This window comes from Mesocricetus auratus, unplaced genomic scaffold, assembly GCF_017639785.1.
Source record: "Mesocricetus auratus isolate SY011 unplaced genomic scaffold, BCM_Maur_2.0 Super-Scaffold_100008, whole genome shotgun sequence".
Classification (NCBI taxonomy): domain Eukaryota; kingdom Metazoa; phylum Chordata; class Mammalia; order Rodentia; family Cricetidae; genus Mesocricetus; species Mesocricetus auratus.
Window position 1 is genome coordinate 44,121,301 of NW_024429192.1, and position 23,786 is coordinate 44,145,086.

The following is a 23,786-nucleotide window of genomic DNA, read 5'->3' on the forward strand; positions in this document are numbered from 1 at the left end:
AATCTCTGTGAGTTTGAGACCAGCCTGGTCTTCAAGAGGTAGTTCCAGGACAGCCTCCAAAGCCACAGAGAAACCCTGTTTAGAAAAACAAACAAACAAACAAACAAACAAAAAAGGGCTTCATCATGATCACATGACCGTCTCAGAGATCATGGTAAGAGAGCATGGTGAAGAGCAGATAGAGCAGACCTGCTTACCTCCTGGTAAACAGGGACCAGGGGCCCGGTCAGAGACATATCACCAATGACTTTATTCCAACATGGCCTACCTCCTGGTTTCTACCATGTGCCCAGAGTGCCATCACCTTATGAATTCACAAAGATACCATGTCCAAGACAATTTATAGAGGAAAGAGTTTATTTGGAGCTTATACTTTCAGAGTCTATGTCTGTCATGGAGGAGAACATGGCAGCAAGCAGGAACAGTAGCCAGGAACTTATACCTTAAGACACTATCATCAGGCAGAGAGCTAACTGGGAATGGTGTGGGATTTTCAAACCTCAAAGCTCACCCACTTCAGGGCCATATTGCCCAATCCTTCCCAAACAGTTCCACCAACTGGAGACCAAGGATTCAGACATGTGATCCATTGGAGGCCACTCTCATCCAATCACCACAAAATTAATCCGCTGGTAATGTCAGAACGTCCCCCTCCCCACTGGAATCCATCACTTTCCCAAAGACCACGAGTCACAAAACAGTCCTTAACATATTGCTGAGCCTCTTCTGAAACTCACTCTGTAGACCAGGCTATATCTCCTGTTTCTAGATTTATTTATTTTTATTTTATGTATATGAGTGCTTTGTCTGTCTGTGTGTAGTCGTATGGTGTGTACACCTGTGGAGGTTGTGAAGGGTACTGGATCCTCTCAAGTTAGGGTTGCAGATGGTTTTGAGCTGCCATATGGGTTCTGTGAATTGAACCTGGGTCTTCTACAAGAGAGTCAAATGCTCTTAATTGTATAAGTCATCTCTTTAGCTTTCTTAACTCTGTGTATCTCTGACTATCCTCGAACTTGCTCTGTAGACCAGGCTAGCCTATAGAGATCTGCCTGCCTCTACCTCCCAAGTGCTGGATTAAAGATGTGTGCCACTACAGCTTGGCCATTTTTTAATAGTTATGCTTCTAATTCTTGCCTAGTACCAAAGAAGTCTAAGAAATCTGAACATCATATCTAGCTAATTTAATGAGTTTGCAATGCTGTGAATATAGGAATCCCTTCTTTTCAAGTTAAACTTGAAAAACCCAGTATTCTCCCTTGAGGATTATAGGATTATATTTAATGTTTTTCACAACCTGTTATAAGGAACTAGGAACATTGTGAATGTTAAATAATGGTAACTAACATAGATCTTTATATTTTTCTTTTTTCTTTTTTTTTGGTTTTTTGAGACAGGGTTTCTCTGTGGCTTTGGAGGCTGTCCTGGAACTAGCTCTTGTAGACCAGGCTGGCCTTGAACTCACAGAGATCCGCCTGCCTCTGCCTCCCAAGTGCTGGGATTAAAGGCGTGCGCCACCAACACCCAGCGATCTTTATATTTTTCAAACACAAACATTAAACTGTGAATCTCTAAGTATACCAGAGTCATTTACTCTTATAACTTAGCTCAATAGAAAACAACGCAAGATTCACAAAGTCTTGTGTTTGCAAGTGTTAGGCAAAGCTAAATTGGCCCATGACACCTCTTTTAAGTTAATCTGAGATACTTTCTCTGCACATGTTACAGATGAAACAGGCTTCCTGTTTCTATTGGCCTCTGTTTTCCTCTACCACCCTCTCATAGCAGACTTGACGCTATTATAGACCTAGTTCGCAAAGCCAAATCTTCCCATGATAGTGAAGAGTAGAAGACAGAGTCTGTGTATCATAGAACTTAGTAGGGAGAGTTCTAATGTCACACCCACACCCACCAGAACACACGCACACATACCCACACACACTGTGGGAAGCTGTCTTTTCGGGGATGCAGTCAGAATCCAGCTGACTTGCTCATGGTTGGTACCTGAGATGGGGAGTGTGGATTGAGGAAGGCTAGCTAGCTAAAGGCGTTAAGAGAAAGACAGAGACACAGGATAAAATCAGGAAGGCAAATTCAGTGAATACTGACTGCCCTGAGTTTATTTTTCACCACTGTTAAATACCTTAACCAAAAAGGGGAACATGGTATCATGTATATGGAAGAAACAGACCTTCTTCATCAATTCTTCAACGATTTGGTAACCACACCTTGGATTCAATTTTTCATTATCTGGCTTTGAGGGTCGAGAGTAACCACACCTCATACCAAATCTATTCTTATTTGGCTAAGACACCTAAGGCCAAGATCAAACATCCTATTGTAGCCAAGCCTTAGACCTTTGGTCTTATGACTTACTAAGGACAGTTTTGAACCCTCTGACCTTAAGCCAAAATGAAGTGGAGCCTTCTTTATGGGCCCCGACAACATACCACGGTGACATTTTTTTTTTCTTTTTTCATGACAGCATTTCTCTGCATACCTTTGCCTGTCCTGGAACTCACTATATAGTCCAGACCAGCCTCAAATGAACAGAGGTCCACCTGCCTCTGCCTCCCAAGTGCTGGGCATGTTACTGTCTTGATATCTAGCAAAATCAGAGTGAAATTTGCTACTGTTTATCAATGTCATGATCCATGTTTAACATCCTAAAGTTAGAATATGTCTAGGGCATCATATGTCAACTCTCTTGTAATAGAGCATGAATGCTTACATTAGCTGTCACTAGGGGGTAGACATGACTGCCTGTCATTTCTTGCTCAAGAGAGTCCTGCATTGTTATTCCTTTGGTATAACTGAGGAAACACACTTGCCCAGAATTTCAGCTAGCAGAGAATTCCAGGAGCACTTGGGGGCAAATTTGAATTCTTAATGGTGGATTTCAGACATTATAGTGGAGAATTCTTTTGCTCTGAGTACATAATGGATAAAATTGTTAGAAAACCTTGATCATCCAAGCCACAGTGTTGAAAGTAATTTGGAAGGAGTTGCTATGTGGATGAGAAGATGTGTTAAGACAAATACATCTGATGCCCTTCATATACTTCTTTCTCTTAATAAAGGCACAGAGTGATGTATGATAGAAATTTATGTCTAAATAAATCAGAAAAAATTCAGTAGGCATGAAATAATAAGTGTTTAGAAGCATTTTGTCTCAGTTTAATGGATAGTGTTATTTCTTAGTGGTTGAGAATACAGTGGTGAGCTACACAATTGATAGAAACTTAGATTTAATGTTATGCAGAGTCAGAATTCTTGGGAGTAAGTAGATTATTCTATTCATCACTCTTTTAGAAGTATTTGAACATGTCTCAAAATTTGTATCCAATTATTTTAATATGTATCTGCATTGCTTTGACAAAGTTCATTGAAATATAGACATTAGCATTAATTTTTATTCACAGTCCCAAATTCTTTCACTTTCAATAGGTAAGAAGAGCTGGGTGTTGGTGGCACACGCCTTTAATCCCAGCACTCGGGAGGCAGAGGCAGGCAGATCTCTGTGAGTTCGAGGCCAGCCTGGTCTACAGAGTGAGTTCCAGGACAGCCTCCAAAAACAATACAGAGAAACCCTGTCTCAAAAAACCAAAACCAAACAAACAAAAAAAAAAAAAAAAAAAGGAAAAAAACCTTGGCAAGAAGAGCTCATCAAATAGGAGTTGTCTCTAAGCTGGGTGTGGTGGTCCTTGTTTCTAGTTAGGAATTCAAGTCCCTCTTAGGTTACTAGTGAGTTTGAGGCTAGTCTGGGTAACATGGAACAAGGAAACTTATCTCTGGACTTTTTTGGATGGAGTGGATGTTGAGGACACTAGAGTGTCATTATGAGAGGCAAATGTTCTATCACTGAGCCACACTTGCAGGTTTAGGTGATTCCATCTGTGGATGCCACATGTAATTTATCTTTTTCTTTTCTCTTCTTGACTGTGTTGCAGTTCGAATGTAGAAACTTTAGTCTTTCATCATTGAGCTATGTGCACAGTTCTCTTCCCTTTTTTTAAAATTTAAGACATGGTCTCTCTCTCTCTGTCTTTCTGTCTCTCTGTCTCTCTGTCTCTCTCTCTCTCTGCCTCTCTCTCTCTCTCCCCTTCCTTCTTCCCTCTCTATTTCTCCTCCTCTCCTTTCTTTTTCTTTGAAACAGGGTCTCACTATGTAGCCCAGGCTGGGCTTGAGAAAGTGACCCTTGTACCGAAGCTTCCAGAGGGTTAGGTTTATAAGCGTGTGATATCCTGTGTAGTTTATAATTTGTGATTATAGTTGATAATATGAAGTGGAAAGAAGGAAAAAGAAATGGAGACTCTTGACTTTCATACAGCTTATTGGATACACAAAGCAATTCCTTCTTGAATGTAAGTTTTTTTTCCCTGTGAGTCTGTGTGTGGTATGTGTATGAATATTTGCATATGTGCATGTGTACTTGTGTGTGTGGAAGCCAGAAGTTGACATACATTAGGTATCTCTGTCTTTTTCCATATATAGATATATGTCCATATATCTATATATGGTTCTTTTTTTGCTTGTTTATTTTTGTTTTTTTCAAGAGAGTTTCTCCTTGTAGCCTTGACTGCCTTGGAATTTAATCAAGATCAGGCCAGCCCCATGAATTTAAAGAAATCCACCTGTCTCTGCCTCCCCAGTGCTGGGATTAAAGGCATGCACCACCTCTTCCAGCCCAAAATAGGGACTCTTGACTCCAGAGCTCATTAATTTGGCTTGCCTGGCTAGCCTCCTGTCTCTGCTTTGAGAATGCCAGAGTTACAGTCAGCTGTCATCCTTATCCACCATGATGTGGATGCTGGGGATGCAGACTCTAGTCCTGATGCAGGTACTTTCATCTTCAAAGCCAGTTCTTCAACCCCCTGAGGAGTAGACATTTTGTTGATTATGTGTACTTAGTCTGTGTAAGGCCCCAAACTCTTAATGACTAGATGAAATACTTCAAGTTATAATAAGGCATAGGCAGGAATTTTTTTCAAAGAACAAAAATAAACCTCATTTTTGGAAAAAGTAAATTTGGGAAAGGCAACTGTTGTAGTTTGAAGGAGAATGGCTCCCATAGCCTCATGTATTTGAATACTTGGTCCCCAGTGGGTAGAACTGTTTGGGAAGGATTGGGAGGTGTGGCTTTGTTAGAGAAGGCCTCAAAAGCCCACACCATTCTTCTCTCTGTCTTTCTTTTTTATTTATTTAACTCTTTTTTTGTTTTTTCGAGACAGGGTTTCTCTGTGGCTTTGGAGGCTGTCCTGGAACTAGCTCTTGTAGACCAGGCTAGCCTCTAACTCACAGAGATCCGCTTGCCTCTGCCTCCTGAGTGCTGGGATTAAAGGAGTGCGCCACCAACGCCCGGCCTCTCTGTCTTTCTGCATTGTACTCGTAGATGGGATGTAAGCTGTCAGCTACAGCTTCGGCACATGTCTGCCTGCCTGTTGCTATGTTTTGCATCTCACAATGATGGGATGAACTCACCTCTGAAGCTGTAACCACCATTAAACTCTTTTTTCTGTAATTTGCTTTGATCATGGTGCCTTTTCACAGCAACATAAAAGTAACTAAGATAGGAATATAGGCAAGATTTTTTTTTGAGACAGGGTTTCTTTATTGTTTTGGAGCCTGTCCTGGAACTCACTTGGTAGACCAGGTTGGCTTCGAATTCACAGAGATCCACCTGCCTCTGCCGTCCAAGTGCTGGGTTTAAAGGCATGCACCACCAACGCCCGGCTGCAAGATTTTTTTTTTTAATTCCAGCACAGAAAATATCCCAAATATATTGACAAAGGGGATTGTATGAAATAAAAAAGGAGACAAATCTCCAGAATGAAGAGACAGATTAAAAAAGTCTTGGTCTACTGTGCATCGGATAGGAAAATTATATATGGAATCTATAGAAATAAATACCAAAAGGCAAAGTATTCAATTAATAACTGGCCTACTGAATTGAATAGACAGTTTTCAAAGGAAGAAGCACAAATGACCAGTAAGTAGCTTTAAAAAAGTTCAACATCATTGGCCATCATGAAAATGCAAGTTAAAATAGGCCTGAGATTCCATTCCAGAGTAGTATTCATGGGGAAAGTACCAGGCAACAAACATTGGCAAGGTGTGGGGAAAGAATAGTCCTTATAAGATGCTGGCAGAATAATGGTACATTCACTGTGGAAATTAGCATGGAGTTTCCTTAGAAAACCAGAACTAGAGCAACCATGTGACTTAGCTAGCTATCCCACTACTGGGTATGTAAGTGAAGGGATCTAGGTCAGCACATTACAGAGATGCTTATTGCTGTACCTTTCATACTAGTCATGATACTGAACCAGCCTAGATGCCCATCAACAGATGCAGGGCTAAAAATTATAATACATGTATACAATGGAATTTTATATGGCTATAAAGAAAAAGTAAATAGGGTTGGTAAGATGGCTCAGCAGGTAAAGGTACCAAGCCAGATGACTTGAGTTCAACCCCACGGACCCTCATAGTGGAAGGAGAGAACCAACTCCTGCAAGGTATTCTGTGAACCTTAGCATTGGCACATGAACCCTCACACACTCACATAAGTAATCAAATACTTTAAAAAATGAAAATATGACATTGACATGAAAATGGATGCAAGTTGACAATATTATGTTAACTAAATAGGCCAGACACAGAAAGATAAAGACCAGCATTTTTTTTAATTATTATTTTTTGTTTATGTTAGAAACAATCTTGTTTCACATGTCAATCCCAGCTCCCTCTCCCTCCCCTCCTCCCCCATCCTTCCCACTAGGTCCCCCAGTCCCTACCCAATTTCCCTTCCGATCCCCAGGGAGGGTGAGGCCCTCCATGGTGGATCTCCAGTAACTGTCATTTCATCCAGGGCAGGGCCTACGCCCTCTCCCAAGAGTCCTGGCTGAGAGAGCATCCCATATTGTGGCATGGGCAATCAAAGTCTATTTGTACGTCAGGGATAAATACTACCCAAGGCCCCATAGATTACCTAGGCCTCCTCAGTAACATCCACATTTAGGGGGTCTGGGTCATTCCCATGTTTTCCACACAGCCATCAATATGGAATCCAAGAGCTTCCCCCTTGTTCACGTCAAGTGCTTCTATAGGTTAAACCAGCCCAATCTGAACTCCTTTGCCCATCAGTTCTCTCTTTCTGACACAGGATTCCAGGAGTTCAGTTCAGTGTTTGTCTGTGGGTGTCTGCCTCTGCTTCATCATTCGCTGGATGAAGTTTCTGTTTGCTAGACTCTCTGGCAGTGGGATTGTATGCTGGCACTCCCCTGATTCATGTCTAAAATCCATAAATGAGTGAGTACATATCATGTTTCTCTTTTTATGACTGGGCTACCTCACTCAGTATGGTTTCTTCTAGTGCCATCCATTTGCCTTCAAATTTCAAGATTCTATTGTTTTTTTTTCCACTGAATAGTACTCCATTGTGTAAATGTACCACATTTTCTCTATCCACTCTTCAGTTGAGGGGCATTTAGGTTGCTTTCAGGTTCTGGCTATTACAAATAATGCTGCTCTGAACATAGTGGAACAGACATCCTTGTTGTATGAATGGGCATCTTTTGGGTATATGCTTAAGAGTGGAATTGCTGGGTCTTGTGCTAGACAGATTCCCATCTTCCTGAGGAATCCCCATACTGATTTCCAAAGTGACTGTATAAGTCGGCATTCCCACCAGCAGTGTAGGAGTGTTCCCCTTTCTCCACATCCTCTCCGGCATAAACTGTTGTTGGAGTTTTTGATTTTAGCCATTCTGACAGGAGTGAGATGGTATCTCAGAGTTGTTTTGATTTGCATTTCCTTGATGGCTAGGGATGTTGAGTACTTTCTCAAGTGTCTCTTAGCCATTTTAGTCTCCTCTACTGAGAATTCTCTATATAGTTCTCCACCCCATTTTTTGATTGGATCCGTTGGTGTTTTGGAGAATAGCTTCTTGAGTTCTTTGTAAATTTTGGAGATCAGCCCTCTGTCAGATGTGGGGTTAGTGAATATCTGGTCCCAATCTGTGGGTTGCCTTTTTGTGTTGCTGACTGTGTCCTTTTCCTTACAGAAGCTTCTCAGTTTCAGGAGGTCCCATTTATTAATTGTCAATCTTAGTGTCTGTAAGACCAGTATTTTTATAAAACATAGTTTATTTATTTTTTGGTAATTTCACACATGTATATAATATATTTTGATCATAGTCATGTTTCTTTGTCTTCTCTTATTCCTTTCCTACTCCCTCTGGACAATTTATTTTTTAAGTCCTTCTTGCATTTTTTTACTTATACTTTTGGTTTTTCAAGACAAGGTTTCTCTAGGTAACCTTGGCTTTCCTGGAACTCACTTTGTAGACTAGGCTGGCCTTGGACTCATGGATGATCTGACTGCTTCTGCTTCTGGATGCTTGGACTAAAGGTGTGCACCACCACACCCAGCACTCCTTCAGTTTTTAATTGTTTCCCCCCACCACAACCCACTGATGTGATGATAATTACAGTTGTTGTATGAATGTGGGTGTGGGGTTGTTTACTGGAGTTTGAGCAACTTATCAGAGGCTCCTTTGCTGCAGATAGGGCCTCATGGGCTCCTCTTTCATTCATATTGGAATGATGACAGACTCCATTTTATGCAGCTCTTGTGCAGTCATCCTCAGCTGCTGTGAGATCATGAGAACAACAGTCATATCATCCAGAAGGCAGGGTTTACAGGACTTCTCCTAACCCTCTGTCTTATCCTTTTCTCTGTTTCTAACCCTTTTTGATGTTCTGTGAGCCTTGGGGAGTCTAGGGGTGATGTAGATGTCTGGTTTAGTGCTGAGTACACAACAGACACTTGTAAGTCTCCACTGCAATTAGAAGTACTAATGTATGGGTATTAATATAGATATGTAGAAGAAAGTTTGACAACACTTTCATTTAGAAAAACAAGAGAAACAGATTCACTTCTATCGTGTATACTCTTCTTTGACTAGGTTAACAGTCCCAGGCATGGATTCCCTTCTGTGAAACAGGTTTCAGATGCAATCAGAAAGCATTTGACTATTGCCATAACAATCATACTACTATGCACCCATGGGTACTTCTTGCCTGTCAGGTCAGTATTGTAGTGCACAAGTCAACTCTGAGTAAGACCACTGATGACTTTTCCCTCCAGCAGATATATTCCTGCAGCACTAGGAATGCTAATCTTTTCCTTTCTTGTCTGGATAGCTAAAAACCACTAGCTTTAAGTCATCCATGCATTGTAATCAGAACTCACTTTTCACGGAGTTGCAGCTATTGTTTTATTGCCATACTTTTTGAGTTGAAAGATAATTTTTTTCTTTTTACAGCAATAGCTGTTCATAAATCCATGGATTTATTTAAGGACAAGAGTAGTCCTAAGAATATGATACCAAATTGCAATGGAAAAAGAGGCCTATACCCAAGTTACTGATGCTTATCCCACTCTGGCTCGCTTTGACAGGATCATGCATGCCCTCGGAGATTAGGCAATCTTAGCGCTCAGGAAGGATGATCCCCTCTGCTTTCATTTGTAACATCTATAGTTTTAATAGCATATTTAAAGTTTATTTTATTAGTGGTGTGTGTGTGTGTGTGTGTGCATGTCATGTGCCACAATACATGTGGAAATCAGAGGATAACTTGTAGGAGTCAGTTATGTCCTTCCACAATGTGGGTCTCAGGGATTGAACTCAGGTCATCAACTTTGGCATCGAGTGCATTTACCACTGAGCTGTCTCACTGCCCCTTAATTCCATCTTGGTCATTACTATTTTCTATATATTAGGTTCTAGATTCTATTTTTTTTTTTGGTTCTAATCGACCTAGAAAACAATATTTAGAGTTGATACAATCATGGGTATTTCATGAGCCATGGAGTAAAGACATGCTTTGTTTTTACACATGATCTTCTAGGTCAGGGAATAAGTCTTAGTCTATTCATGTCATGTATTTTAGGCTTTTCATCCCTTCTCAGTTGTGTTACATTGGAGTAAATCCATTGCTTTCACTGAGAACAAGAGCCTCATGTAGCCACATAGTGTTGTACCCAAGTCTCAAAGATCCTCATAGGCCATGTTTTGGAGGCTATCCTGGAACTAGTTCTGTAGATCAGGCTGGCCTCTAACTCACAGAGATCTGTCTGCCTCTGCCTCCCGAGTGCTGGGATTAAAGGCGTGTGCCACCAATGCCCGGCTTTGTTAGTAATTTTGATTGGTTGGCTACAGATGGGAGCATTAGTGGTTTCTATGGCTTTGTCTGTTACTTGCAGGTAGCCTGTTCTCATTGGTTGGTGCTGGGAAGGATCATTCTGTGGTTTCTCTGTCTCTTGGAGGTGGTGTGTTGTTAAACACAATCTCCAGGAAGGTTGTTTTGGAGTTTTTCTCACAACACAAAGAACTAGAGGCCACAGGACTGGATTTGCTTTGAAGACATTTCCATAACCTTTACATTTATATAGTTTCTCTCTAGTATGAATAATAAGAGTTGAATGGGAACTAAAGGCTTTGCCATAGTCATACAATTTCTCCCTAGTGTGACTGATTAGAAGTGAAGCCTTTGAGTTTAGTTTACCTCTTTCAATATAATTTAGAATCTACTGTTTAGGACTGAGAGCACATGTTTGATTTGTTTCTGTAGATACTGAATGTATCTGCAGATACTGAATGTATCCCCTGTTTGAAGATTGGGGTTGTGAAGAACAGAGTATGTGTGTGTGCGCATGCTCCCAAATGACTCAAGGAGACTGATGTGTAAAACTAGGATTTCAGTTGAGATTTTTTTCCCTTTCTTTCTTTTTTTTTTTTTTGGAGACAGGGTTTCTCTGTGGCTTTGGAGGTTGTCTTGGAACTTGCTCTGGAGACTAGGCTGGCTTCGAACTCACAGAGATCCGCCTGCCTCTGCTTCCTGAGTGCTTGGACTAAAGGCGTGTGCCACCAACGCTTGGCAAGACCTCAGATTTAATTTAGATTAAAATTAGTTAAGTTTTTTAAGGTTGCTAGCAGGACAGCAATCTCTGAGTTGGACTTGAAATTGCCTTGAGGAGGGGGATGTTGAGGGAAGGGTTTTTAAGGGTGAGAAACCAGGAGAAGACCTTTACCATCTGCCCAAGCAAGCCAGGAGCTGTTCTGCCCTACAAAGATTAGGTGTTTAAGGCAACTTCAAAATAGTCCTTGAATGTTTACACAAACAGGTTACAGAAGCAATTATTCATATCATAACAAAGCAGATGGTCAGGATTGTAGATTTATGATTGTGGGTCACTCGGTCAAGGTTACTGGGTTACTTATCCTCCAGGGACTGGAGTCAGAGATAAACGGCTAATGGGTAACCAGATGGATGTCTAGCATACAATGGAGTTCCTTTAGCTATCAAAGTCATATGCCTGTAATCTCAGCACTTGGGATGAGGCTGGATGATCAGAAATTGAGGTTGTGTCTACATAGTTAGTTTGAGGCCAGCCTGGCCTAACAAAAGACCAGGAAACCCCCACCCACAAAGAAACAATCATATTGAATTAGGGGTCATTCTAATAATAATATTGTAACCAAATGAACTCTTAAAGCCTCTGTTTTCAGATATAGCCACAATGTTAGGTAGTGGGGGGTTAGAACTTCAACCTATGAATTTTTTAATGAGTACAACTTAGCCCTTAACACGGTCCTAAAGAAGGATAAACAAAGGTAGAAATTGGAAATTCTCAATGACTAAACATTTAGAGGAAGGACTTTGCACAACTAAGACTTAGCTATGTAAGGGAAATTGCAGTTGGCTTTGGTATTTGCATCCCTGAACTCACAAACCTAAACCACAGAGCTTAGGGAGAGGCTAAGTCATTAACTGCTAGCATTGTACACGTACAGAGCTGGGTTTGATTCCCAGAACTCAGATTAAAAAAAAAAAAAAAAAGAGCCAGCTGTAGTGGTGCATACTTGTAATCCCAGCACTGGGGAAAAGAGACAGGAGACTCTCTGGGGCTTGCTGGCCAGCTAGCCAAGCCTACTTGGTGTACTTCAGGCCAGTGAGGGCCCTGTCTCAAAAAATAAGAAAAGGTAGACAGCAAGTTCCAGGACAGCCTGGGCTACACTGAGAAACCCTGTCTCAAAAACGAATAAGCAAACAAACAAAAAGGTAATTTATTCTTGCATGTTTTCATTCATATATGACGTATTTTTATCATATCCCTCCCCTACCAGTGATCAGCTCATATCCTTCCAAAATAGTTTTATGAAAGACTCAAAGTGAGCCGGGCGTTGGTGGTGCATGCCTTTAATCCCAGCACTCGGGAGAGGCAGGCAGATCTCTGTGAGTTCGAGACCAGCCTGGTCTACAGAGCGAGTTCCAGGACAGCCTCCAAAACAATACAGAGAAACCCTGTCTCAAAAAACCAAAAAAAAAAAAAAAAAAAGAAAGACTCAAAGTGATGTTTTATAGATAGGCATGATAACATCATAATAACATGAGACTGATTTTCGTTTGTGTGTGTGTGGGGGGGTATATGTGCATTTGTGTTCTGTGTGGTATGTATGTTTGTGTGTGGTATATGTATATTTGTGTTGTGTCATGTGTGGCATCTATGTGTGATATATGTGCATTTGTATGTATGTCTTATGTGGTATGTGTGTATGTGCACACGTATGTACAGGACATTTACCTGTGTGTAGGGCCAGAGATCCATGTTAGGTGTTTGCCTAAACACTTGCAACCTTTATTTTTGGGGCAGGGTTTCACTGAACCTGGAGCTTACTGTTTCAGACAGTGAGTGACAGTGACCCAGGATCTACCTGTTTCCACCCTCAAGTGCAGGAGTTATAGGTATACTGCCATAACTGGCTTTTATGCAGGTTCTGAAGTTCTCAACTCAGGCCCTCCTTGTGCAAGACCTTTATGCAGAGTCATCTCCCTATTCCCAAGTTTGATTTCAACAAGCAGAAATGTGAAGCACACTCAACAATAAGAATACTGTAAACAGACTGATATATTCACATACTGAAATACTGTCCAACAATAAAAAGGTGTGGCTTATGGATAGATACATGCAATAACATTAAGAAGCCTCAAAGAAATTATGTTAAGAGAAAACAGTAGACAGAAGAAGACAAGAGAAATTCACCCACAGTGACTGGTTGCCTAGAGACAGTACTGGGTCAGGTTCCCAAGGTATGCAGAATCCTTTTGGGGATGAAATTGTTCGTTATTTTGACTTTTGATTTTGGTTTCATGAAGGCACATATTTGTCAAAACTTGTGAAATCATCTTGTGTAAAACATGTTGATTACACCACTTTTAAAAAGCTGGCATCATTGGCAGGAGTACGAGCTTTTGGATGGGTGTCTTTGGGAAGCTATTACATACTAACCTGTCCTTAAATTTAATTTGCACTCTGAACTCCTGAGGGGCAATTGCTATATCAATGACTTTCTTTGATGTCATGCTTTTCTCTTCACAGATTTTGTATTGTTTTCTGAGACAGAGGCTTGTGTTCCCTCAGACCTTGACTTCTGATCCTCCCACTTTTATCTCCTGACTGCTGTGGTTATAGACATATGCCATGCCTGATTTATATGGTTCTAGGGACTGATCTCAGAGTTTTGTACACCTAAGCAAGCATTCTGCTATCTGTGTACATCTCCTTTCCTATCCACAGATCCTGTTTGTTTGTTTGTTTGTTGTTTGAGACAAGCTCTCTCAATGCACCTCTGGCTGTCCTGGAACTCGCTATGTAGCTCAGGCTAGCCCCAATTTCACAGAGATACAGAGATTCACATGTTAGGAATAAAGGCATATGTATACCATTATGCTTCATTTCCACACACTGTTGAGAAGTACCATTTATTTTCAATCTCATTTGAAGCGAATCTTACTCTTCCAGACAAGAGTTTGGAACCTCTAAACCCTTATGTGCTTTAGACAGCAAGATGCTGGATTTAGCGCTCTCGGTCAATGGAAAGAGAATGGAGAAGGGATGATATCCTTGCTGAATCTGCAACAACTGTGTGGTCCTTGCAATGCCGGGGCATCAGGTTGTCCTCCGGAATGAGGTCACTTTGTGCGCCAGGGACTCTTCTAGCTCTCCTACAGATAATTTAACTTGGTAACTTGCATGCAGAGAAGAGGCACAATGATCAGGACTTGCTGATTACCAACAAGGTCGACAGCAGATCTTTTAATCTTTGTTATGCCCCATCGTTAAATAATTCACGAGCCATTTAGGAGCGCTTCCACACCAGCACATGGAGCTGCTGGCAGCCTCTGGAGTCGGGCTACTCACAGTGTGTTTAGTAGGGCTCAGCCTCTGCACCACCTGCAAGCTTATTAGCAATGCAGACTCTCCAACTTCTCCCAGACATGCTGGGTCGGCATCTGCATTTTAACAAGGTCTCCCAGTGATGCGGATGTACATATGAGAAAGTCTGTCTGAAGGGTTCTTCGAAGCGCCACTGCTTAAACACCGCTGTGACTTTGAGAAAGTAACTTTATTCCTGCAAGGAATGTTGACCAAAGGTGGGAGTGGGAACGGAAGTAGAAGCCACTCTCCATTGCTGAGAAGATTTGGTTAGATAAGCCTTATAAAGCCCTTACACACTGACTGCTTGTCCACTGTAATAATTATTTTTATAATTGGGAGGAAAACATCTCTTTTAGTGATAAATCGGTGATTAGTGTTTTTTATCAGCTGGACAGAATCCGGGATCCCCTGAGATATGGGTGGGCCCCGGGGCATGCCAGGAGGGGATTATCTTGACTTCATTAATCGAGATGAGAAGTCCCATCTTAATTGTGCATGGCACCAGTCCCTGGGCAGCTGGACCCTGAGTTTGTAAATGGAGAGAAGGAACAGAGAAGCAATTTGGGTTCATTGTTTCTTTCTGCCTGCAGACAATGTAGCCAGCTGCTTCCGGCTCCTACTCTTTGGACTTCTCTGCTTCATGAACTGTAACTGGACCCGTGAGCCAGTCTAAGCCCTTTCTCTCCTATGTTGCTTTTATCAGATAGTACATCTCTCTCTCTCTCTCTCTCTCTCTCTCTCTCTCTCTCTCTCTCTCTCTCTCTCTCTCTCTCTCTCTCTTTTTGGTTTTTTCGAGACAGGGTTTCTCTGTATTGTTTTGGAGGCTCTCCTGGAACTCACTTTGTGAACCAGGATGGCCTCGAACTCACAGAGATCTACCTGCCTCTGCCTCCCAAGTGCTGGGATTAAAGGCGTGCGCCACCAACGCCCGGCTTGATAGTACATCTCTTGTTTCTGCTTCCATCTAGTTTGCTTAAGTGTTGAATGTGGTGACAGAGGGTTTCAAGGAAATACTCGAACCTGGGCAAGATTGGGAACAGAAAGAGGGACTGGGGATGACTTAATCAGCGTTGACTGTCACAACAAAATGCTGTAGTCGGAGCAACTGAAAGAACAGAAATGGGGTTTTCCTCATGCCTGGACTGTAGAAACCTGAGGTCAGAAACTCCACCCCCCCTTTCTTCCTTGTCTCCCATTCATAGTCCTCGTCTTAGCTTCAAATACCATCAAGAGGCCCCATCCACCTACTTTTATGACTTAATCTAGTCAAGTAAGTACCCAAATGACCTAATGCCATACAGCATCATGCTGAGAGATTTGGAAATTCACCTTATAAGGTCAAATTAGCATTCTGGAGGCCAAATCAGGATAGTTAGGAGTTTGGAGCTAACCGGTGATCTATATAATAAGAACCTATGTCAAACAGTCACCAAAACATCAATATTTGAATTTTAGAGCACAAACGTTCAATTACAGAGAGAATATATTTGCTGATCATGTTGTTACTTTATTTTTCTATGCATGGCATTTTGGCCATTAGAGTTTAAATGACATGAAGTTAGATGATGGTGAACATCTTTTTGGGGAAATGTTCTCAAGAAATGTCCAGGAGTGTCGGAGTTGTTGAGATGCTTGTGGCATAGATGGAGTCCAGGGCCTGCAGAGGGACGGCTCATGCTGGCTCATCCTAATGCTTCAGTTTGATTGAGAAAGAATACAGGACTGGCCTAATGACCTTTCTATTCCTGTGATAAAACACTGTGAACAAGGCAGCTCATAAAAAGTATGTGTTTATCTGGGTCCAGAGTTCCAGAGGGTTGGAGTCCATTTTGGCTGTCTATGGGGGCAGGAGGGTCTGAGAGCTCACAGTTGGAACCTCCAGTAGGATGAAGATAATTGGAACTGGTAGAGTGTTTTGAAGTCTCAAATCTCACCACTGGTGATGCAGCTCCTCCAACAACTCCATATCTCCTCATCTTTCCCAAACAGTTCCACTAACTGCCAACCGAGTCTTCAAACATGGCTTATGAGGGCCATTAGTCAGGTTATGGGATATGTGTTCCTCTCAGATTCTCTAGCTGGGTCATTTCTCTTATGCCATTATTTTCTCTTTGAAACATTTTGGGGTTACAAATGTCACAGGTTGATTATCCAATTACCTTGAACACTTCTGTGAATATCTTAGCAAACAAGGTTGCTGTTCCACCAACCTTCAATACTGCCCTCAAACAGATAGTTTTACATTGGTATGATACTTTAACCCCACTCAGGTTTTAGCAACTGTCCAATAATGTCGATGACAGAACAGCAATGTCGTCTGTTGCGTTCACCCCTTTCTTCCTTCATTTCCACTTTCAGATCCAGTCCAGGGCCACACATAGGACGTAGTTGACACACCTCTTCACTTTCCCTGATCAGTGTTTTCTTACTTTCTCCTTATTTAGTAACAGTTTGTCTTTTCTCAGTTATTGGTTCTTTATCATTTTGCCATGTTTGAAGAGAAGAGATCAGTTATTTTACAGAATTGCCTTCAAGTTTCCTGGCGGTGGTGGTGCACACCTTTAATTCCAGCACTTGGGAGGCAGAGACAGGCAGACCTCTGTGAGTTCGAGGCCAGCCTACTATACAAAGCAAGTTCCAAGACAGGTTCCAAAGCTACAGAGAAAACCTGCCTGGAAAAAAACAAAAGAATGTCCTCAAGTTGTGTTTATCTGATTTTTTCATTACTATATATAGCATATATATTTTGGGGGAAAGAACACTATAGAACAATCCTTTTTGCTTTTTAAACTTAATGCAATTAAACATATTTAAAATAATTCTTTTTCCGCCAGGTGTGGTGGCATATGCCTTTAATCCTAGCACTCGGGAGGCAGAGGTAGGCAGATCTCTGTGAGTTTGAGACCAGCCTTATCTACAAGAGTTAGTTCTAGGACAGCCCCCAAAGCCACAGAGAAACCCTGTCTTGAAAAACAAAAGCAAAAACATAAACCAAAAACATTCTTTTTCGTACAATATATTCTGATGATTTTTTTTGCTTCTTTCAACTTCTCTGAGATACTATCACCCCTACCCACCTAACTTCATGTTCTTTCTCTCTCTTTTTTGATTTTTTATTTAAATTAGAAACAAGGTTGCTTCACATGTCAGTCTCAGCCCCCTCTCCCTCCCCTCCTCCTATACCCTGCCACCAACCCCTCAGCCCTCCACCCAATTCCCACTCTGTTCCCCAAGGGGGGATAAGGCCCTCCATGGAAGATCTCCAGAGTCTGTCATTTTGTTCAGGGCAGGGCCTAGGCCCTCCCCCAAGAGTCCAGGCTGAGATAGCATCTCGCATTATGGGATGAGCACCCAAAATCCATTTGCATGCCTGGGATAAACACTGATCTACTACCCAAGGCCCCATAGATTGCCTAGGCCTCCTCACTGACACCCATATTCAGGGGGTCTGGATCAGTCCCATGATGGCTTCCCAGTCATCAGTCTGGGGTTCAAGAGCTCCCCCTTGTTCAGGTCAGCAGTTTCTGTGGGTTAAAGAAGCCCAGTCTTGACCCCTTTGCTCATCAGTCCTCCCTCTCTGTCACTGGGTTACAGGAGTTCGGTTCAGTGTTTAGCTGTGGGTGTCTGCCTCTGCTTCCATCAGTCTTCAACCAATGATTCTGCCTGCATGTATGCTTACAGGCCAGAAGAGGGCACCAGATCTCATTGCAGATGGTTGTGAGCCTCCAGTGGTTGCTGGGAATCAATGTTCTTTTTTTCTCTCTGCTTGCTTCTTTTTTTTTTTTTTTTTTTTTTTTTTTTTGGTTTTTCAAGACAGGGTTTCCCTGTGGCTTTGGAGGCTGTCCTGGAACTAGTGTAGACCAGGCCGGCCTCGAACTCACAGAGATCCGCCTGCCTCTGCCTCCCAAGTGCTGGGATTAAAGGCGTGCGCCACCAACGCCCGGCTTCTGCTTGCTTCTTAATGTCTTTTATTGACATTGAAATAAAAATATATGTTTTTAGCCGGGCGGTGGTGGCGCATGCCTTTAATCCCAGTACTCGGGAGGCAGAGGCAGGCAGATCTCTGTGAGTTCGAGGCTGGGCTGGACTGACAGCCTCCAAAACAATACAGAGAAACCCTGTCTTGTAAAAACCAAAAAAAAAATATATATATATATATATATGTTTTTATTAAAATTATACTAATATTTGTCACTTTGTTAAGTTGATGGTTATAGTATTCCTCCATTATGAAATTTATCAATGAGATTAATTATTTAGTATCGATTTTCTCATCAAAGTAAATTTGCTATTGATAACACCTAAACAACTTATTACAACAATTTCTATTGAATGCTTTTTCTAATAACTGTTATATTGTTATATTTTATCTTTCGTGTGTGTATGCACACATTTTAACTTGTAGTATTAAAAGCACATTTACAATCATCCCTTACTCCAGTTTCAAGGGATTGGATGTCCTCTTCTGGACTCTATAGAAACATGCACTCATATACTCATATACACAGATACATGAATACACAGACATTCAACTAAACATAATTAATCATGAAATAATCTTTAAAAAATTTATTTATTTTTAATGTGCTTTAGTGTTTTGCCTGTGTGTGTGTTTATGTGAGAGTGTTGAGTATGATGGTACTGGAGTTACAGACAGTTGTGAATGTGCTGCCATGTGAGTGCTGGGAATTGAACCCAGGTCTTCTGGAAGAAACCAGTGTTCTTAACCACTCAACCACTTCTCCAGTCCCATGAATCTTAAAAAATAAAAACAAGCCGGGCATTGGTGGCGCACGCCTTTAATCCCAGCACTCGGGAGGCAGAGGCAGGCGGATCTCTGTAAGTTTGAGACCAGCCTGGACTACCAAGTGAGTTCCAGGACAGCCTCCAAAACAATACAGAGAAACCCTGTCTCGAAAAACCACAAAAAAAACACCAAAAAAAAAAACAAAAAAAGAGAAAATTATAGACTAATCTCCTAACCACTCAACCACCTCTCCAGCCCCATAAATCTTTAAAAAAAAACCAACAACAAAAAAGAAAATTATAGACTAACCCCTGAGATGAACATAATTCCAAAATATTTCCACTAAAATCAGGAACAAAATGAGAGTGCTCACTTTTTCCACTACAATACAGTAATGGATGTTTTAGCACCAAGACAAGTGGAAGAAATAAAGGGGATACAAATGCCAAACTATCCTTCGTTGCAGATAATGTGATGCTAAACATATGAAACCCTCTAGACTGAACCAGAAGACACATAAAGGCTTTTTTTCTTTTTTTTGAGACAGGGTTTCTCTGTATTGTTTTGGAGCCTGTCCTGGAACTCACTGGGTAGACCAGGCTTGGTATCGAACTCACAGAGGAGATCCACCTGCCTCTGCCTCCCGAGTGCTGGGATTAAAGGCGTGCACCACCACCGCCCGGCAAGGCTGTTAACTCTTTCAACAAAGGTTCAGTGTACAGTATGAGCACACAAAAATCAACAGCCTTCCTATATGCCAATAACAAACATGCCAAGAAGGAAATCAGGGAAGGAATATCATTTGCAATTACCTCAGAAATGAAATGAAATGTCATGGAATGAATCTGTACAATGAAAACTTTAAAACACTGAAGAAAACCCCCTAAGCTGGAAACACTTACCATGCTCATGGACTACAGAGTTAATATCATACAATGGCTTTACCAAAGCAATCTACAGATTCAGTGCAGTCTCTATCAAAGTTCCAAAGAATGGTGATTCTTTATAGAAATTGTAAAATGATTTTAAAATTAGGTGGAAGCCCAAAGATTTATCTTATAGAGAGAAATTTTCTCTCTTATTTATAATTTCCTAAGTTGGGTTAGTATGGTCTCAGATATTTGTTTTATACTTATAATCCAGTGCAATTGCATCTTCTTGCTTGAATTGTCTCTGTTTTGGCCTTTGAGATCTCTTTCAGGACTTCTTTGCCCCAACTCAAGGTGGCTTTTCTTTTCTTTTTGTTTTTTTCAAGACAGGGTTTCTCTGTGGCTTTGGAACCTGTCCTGGAGCTAGCTCTTGTAGACCAGGCTGGTCTTGAACTCACAGAGATCCTCCTGCCTCTGCCTCCCGAGTGCCGGGATCAAAGGCGTGCACCCAGCGGCTTTTCTTTTCTTTCTTCTTAGCTCTTCCTTATGGTTTAATAGCAACTGCCCCATGTTCTTCCAGAGGTCTTGAATTCAATTCCCAGAAACCACATGGTGGCTCACAACCATTCGTAATGAGATCTGGTGCCCCCTTCTGGCCTGCAGGGTTACATGCAGACAGAACATTGTATACATAATAAAGAAATAAATCTTAAAAAAAAATAGTAACTGCCCCAGACTCATCTTGGGTGTTTTTTGCCCCAATCTTTGAAAGAACACTAATTCCTGTTATTGGAGATAAGTGTTAGAAATCAAGATCTGAGTCTCAATGTTTTCCTTTTGCTATGGGGCTATTATTACTTACTGAGGCCTTCCAATCCAATAGAGTGCACGCACGGGAGCACACACACACACACACACACACACACACACACACACTCTATACTTAAATGTACATAAGTGTGAGTAAATAAAATACTATGTTTACATACTTAAACATATATATATATATAGCCTTTACATGTACACACATATATAGATATTTCTATGTTTAAACTATCCATATATCTGTCAAAGTAAACATGAATTCATATTGATGTTTCAAATTGATACTAAAACAGATTGTTCAAGATGACTACGCCTGATTTTATATTAATAAATAAAAATTATATATTCAAGATATATGACACAATCTAATATTTATGAAAATCTATTCTGCTATAAACTTTAAGCTAATAATGTAGCATTATTAACACAGAGCTCATCAAGGTTCCAGAACATATGTAACATATGTGTTTTATAAATGAAAGCTTGCACTCTTTCGCTGATATCTTACACATTTCCTCTACTCTCTAAATTCTTAGTGACCCTCTTTCTACTCTTGGCTTTTATGAGTTTGACTTTTAAAACTTAATGTATTCTATAAGTGTGTGTGTGTTTCAAGAGTCAGTTCTCACTTTCTACTTACTAAGGTAAAGTCTCTCTTGTTTATGTTACCATGTGTACTGAGGCTAGCTGGCCTACAAGCTTCTGGGTGATTCTTCTCTTTCCATCTCCCATCTCACTATATGAGTGCTGGGACTTCAGATGCACCCATGGCATCTTTTTGGGGGGATGGGTGTGTGGGGGTTGAGGCAGGGTTTCTCTGTGTCCTGGAATTCACTCTGTAGACCTGGCTGACCTTGAACTCCAGAGTGCTGGAATTAAACGTGTGCACCATCGCCACTTGGCTGGCATCTGGCTTTTCCATGGATCCAACTTGGGTTATTAGGCTTGTATGGCAAACAGTTTTACCTTCTGAGCAACCTCACTGGCCTTTTTTCTTTTTTGGGAATGAAATCTCCTAAGGACTTCTAAATAAACTTTCTTTAAAAAAAAAATCTCACAGACTTATCTGTATCTAAAATCAATTTTACCATTATTCATAATATTCAATATATAGAAAAATCTGAATCTGTGATTAGACAATGAAAATGTAATATCACGATGGCTAGGTTTATTGTTCAACCGAAAACAATGAGAGTCGCATGGGAACGGAATCTCAATGAGAAGCTGTCTAGACATGTTTGGCCAGTCTGTGGTGAGTTGTACTGTTACTTTAACTATATTTTGTTGATAGTGTAGTTTCATGGTTTAAAAATTAAGAGGGTATTAAATGAAAATTCTTCCACTCTTTCCTACAGTCACGGTGATTCTTTTTCACGGGGATGCTTTTAAAAATATGTGTTTCTCCAGCTGTTCCTCAGGCAGCATCAGGTAAACAGGCCGGCTTCCCGGCCTGTGCTCCAGTGCCTGCAGATCGCCTGGGACCTGCACAGAGCTCCCAATCCCGGCAGGAGCCAAGCACCCCAGACTCCAGATCTTCGCTCCCACCAATGAGACCAGGAAAGGAGAGGAGGCTGGGAGTCCAGGGAAACAGCTGTTCCTCGGGCAGCATCAGGTAAACAGGCCGGCTTCCCGGCCTGTGCTCCAGTGCCTGCAGATCGCCTGGGACCTGCACAGAGCTCCCAATCCCGGCAGGAGCCAAGCACCCCAGACTCCAGATCTTCTCTCCCACCAAGAGACCAGGAAAGGAGAGGAGGCTGGGAGTCCAGGGAAGCAGCTGTTCCTCCGGCAGCATCAGGTAAACAGGCCGGCTTCCCGCCCTGTGTTCCAGTGCCTGCAGATCGTCTGGGAACTGCACAGAGCTCCCAATCCCGGCGGGAGCCAAGCACCCCAGACCCCAGGTCTTCTCTCCCACCAACGAGACCAGGAAACCAGAGGACCCAGGGAGACCAGAGGAGTAGCTGTTCTGGATCAAGTACAACAGGACCCAGCATAGGGTCCAGGGGACCAGGTAAGAGGATAAGCGCCCCAGATTCCTGTTCTTCTTCTCCACCCACAGGACCAGCATTCGGACAAGGAATAGAAGAACCACCAGATTATTGGACTTGCTAGCACCCACCAAAAGGGAACTCTGGTCCCCAGACCAGTAAGGGGCTCTTTCTGCACCCACTAGAAGAAGAGATGGGAAAGAGACAATACAAAAACACAGTCAGCAACAGAAAAACAAATATGACACCGCCAGATTCTAGAGACTCCACACCAGCAAGACCCCAATGCGAACGAAGCAGAAGAGAATGACCTTAAAAGCACTTTCATGAAAATGATAGAGGCCCTAAAAGAGGATATTGGAAAATCCCTCAAAGAAATGGAAGAAAAAACAAGCCAAAAAATGCAAGAAATGGAAGAAAAACAAACCAAAAAATGCAAGAATTGGAAGAAGAATCATACCAAAAAAGGGAGGAAATGGAAGAAGAAACAAAGCAAAAAATGCAAGAAATGGTAGAAAAAAACAAAGCAAAAAATGAAAAAAATGGAAGAAGAAACAAACCAAAAAAGGCAGGAAATGGAAGAAGAAACAAAGCACAAAATGCGAGAAATGGAACAAAAAGCAAACCAAAAAATGCAAGAAATGGAAGAAAGAACAAACCAAAAAATTCATAAAAGGCAACAAACGGACGAAAAGATAAACAGAAAATTGCAAGAAGCAATGCAAACACTGCAAGGGTTGAAAACTGAAATAGAGTCATTAAAAAAACACAATCTGAAGAAAGGCAGAAAATAGAAAAGCTGGACAAACAGTCAGGCACTACCAATACAAGCATTACCAACAGAATAGAAGAGATAGAAGAGAGAATCTCAAGTGTTGAAGATACGCTAGGAGAAATGGATTTATCAACCAAAGAAAACTTTAATCCAACAAATCCTTAACACAAAACATCCAGGAAATATGGGACACCATGAAAAGACCAAACCTAAGAATAATAGGTATAGAAGAAGGAGAAGAAATCCACCTCAAAGGGGCAGAAGGCATATTCAAGAAAATCATAGAAGAAAACTTTCCC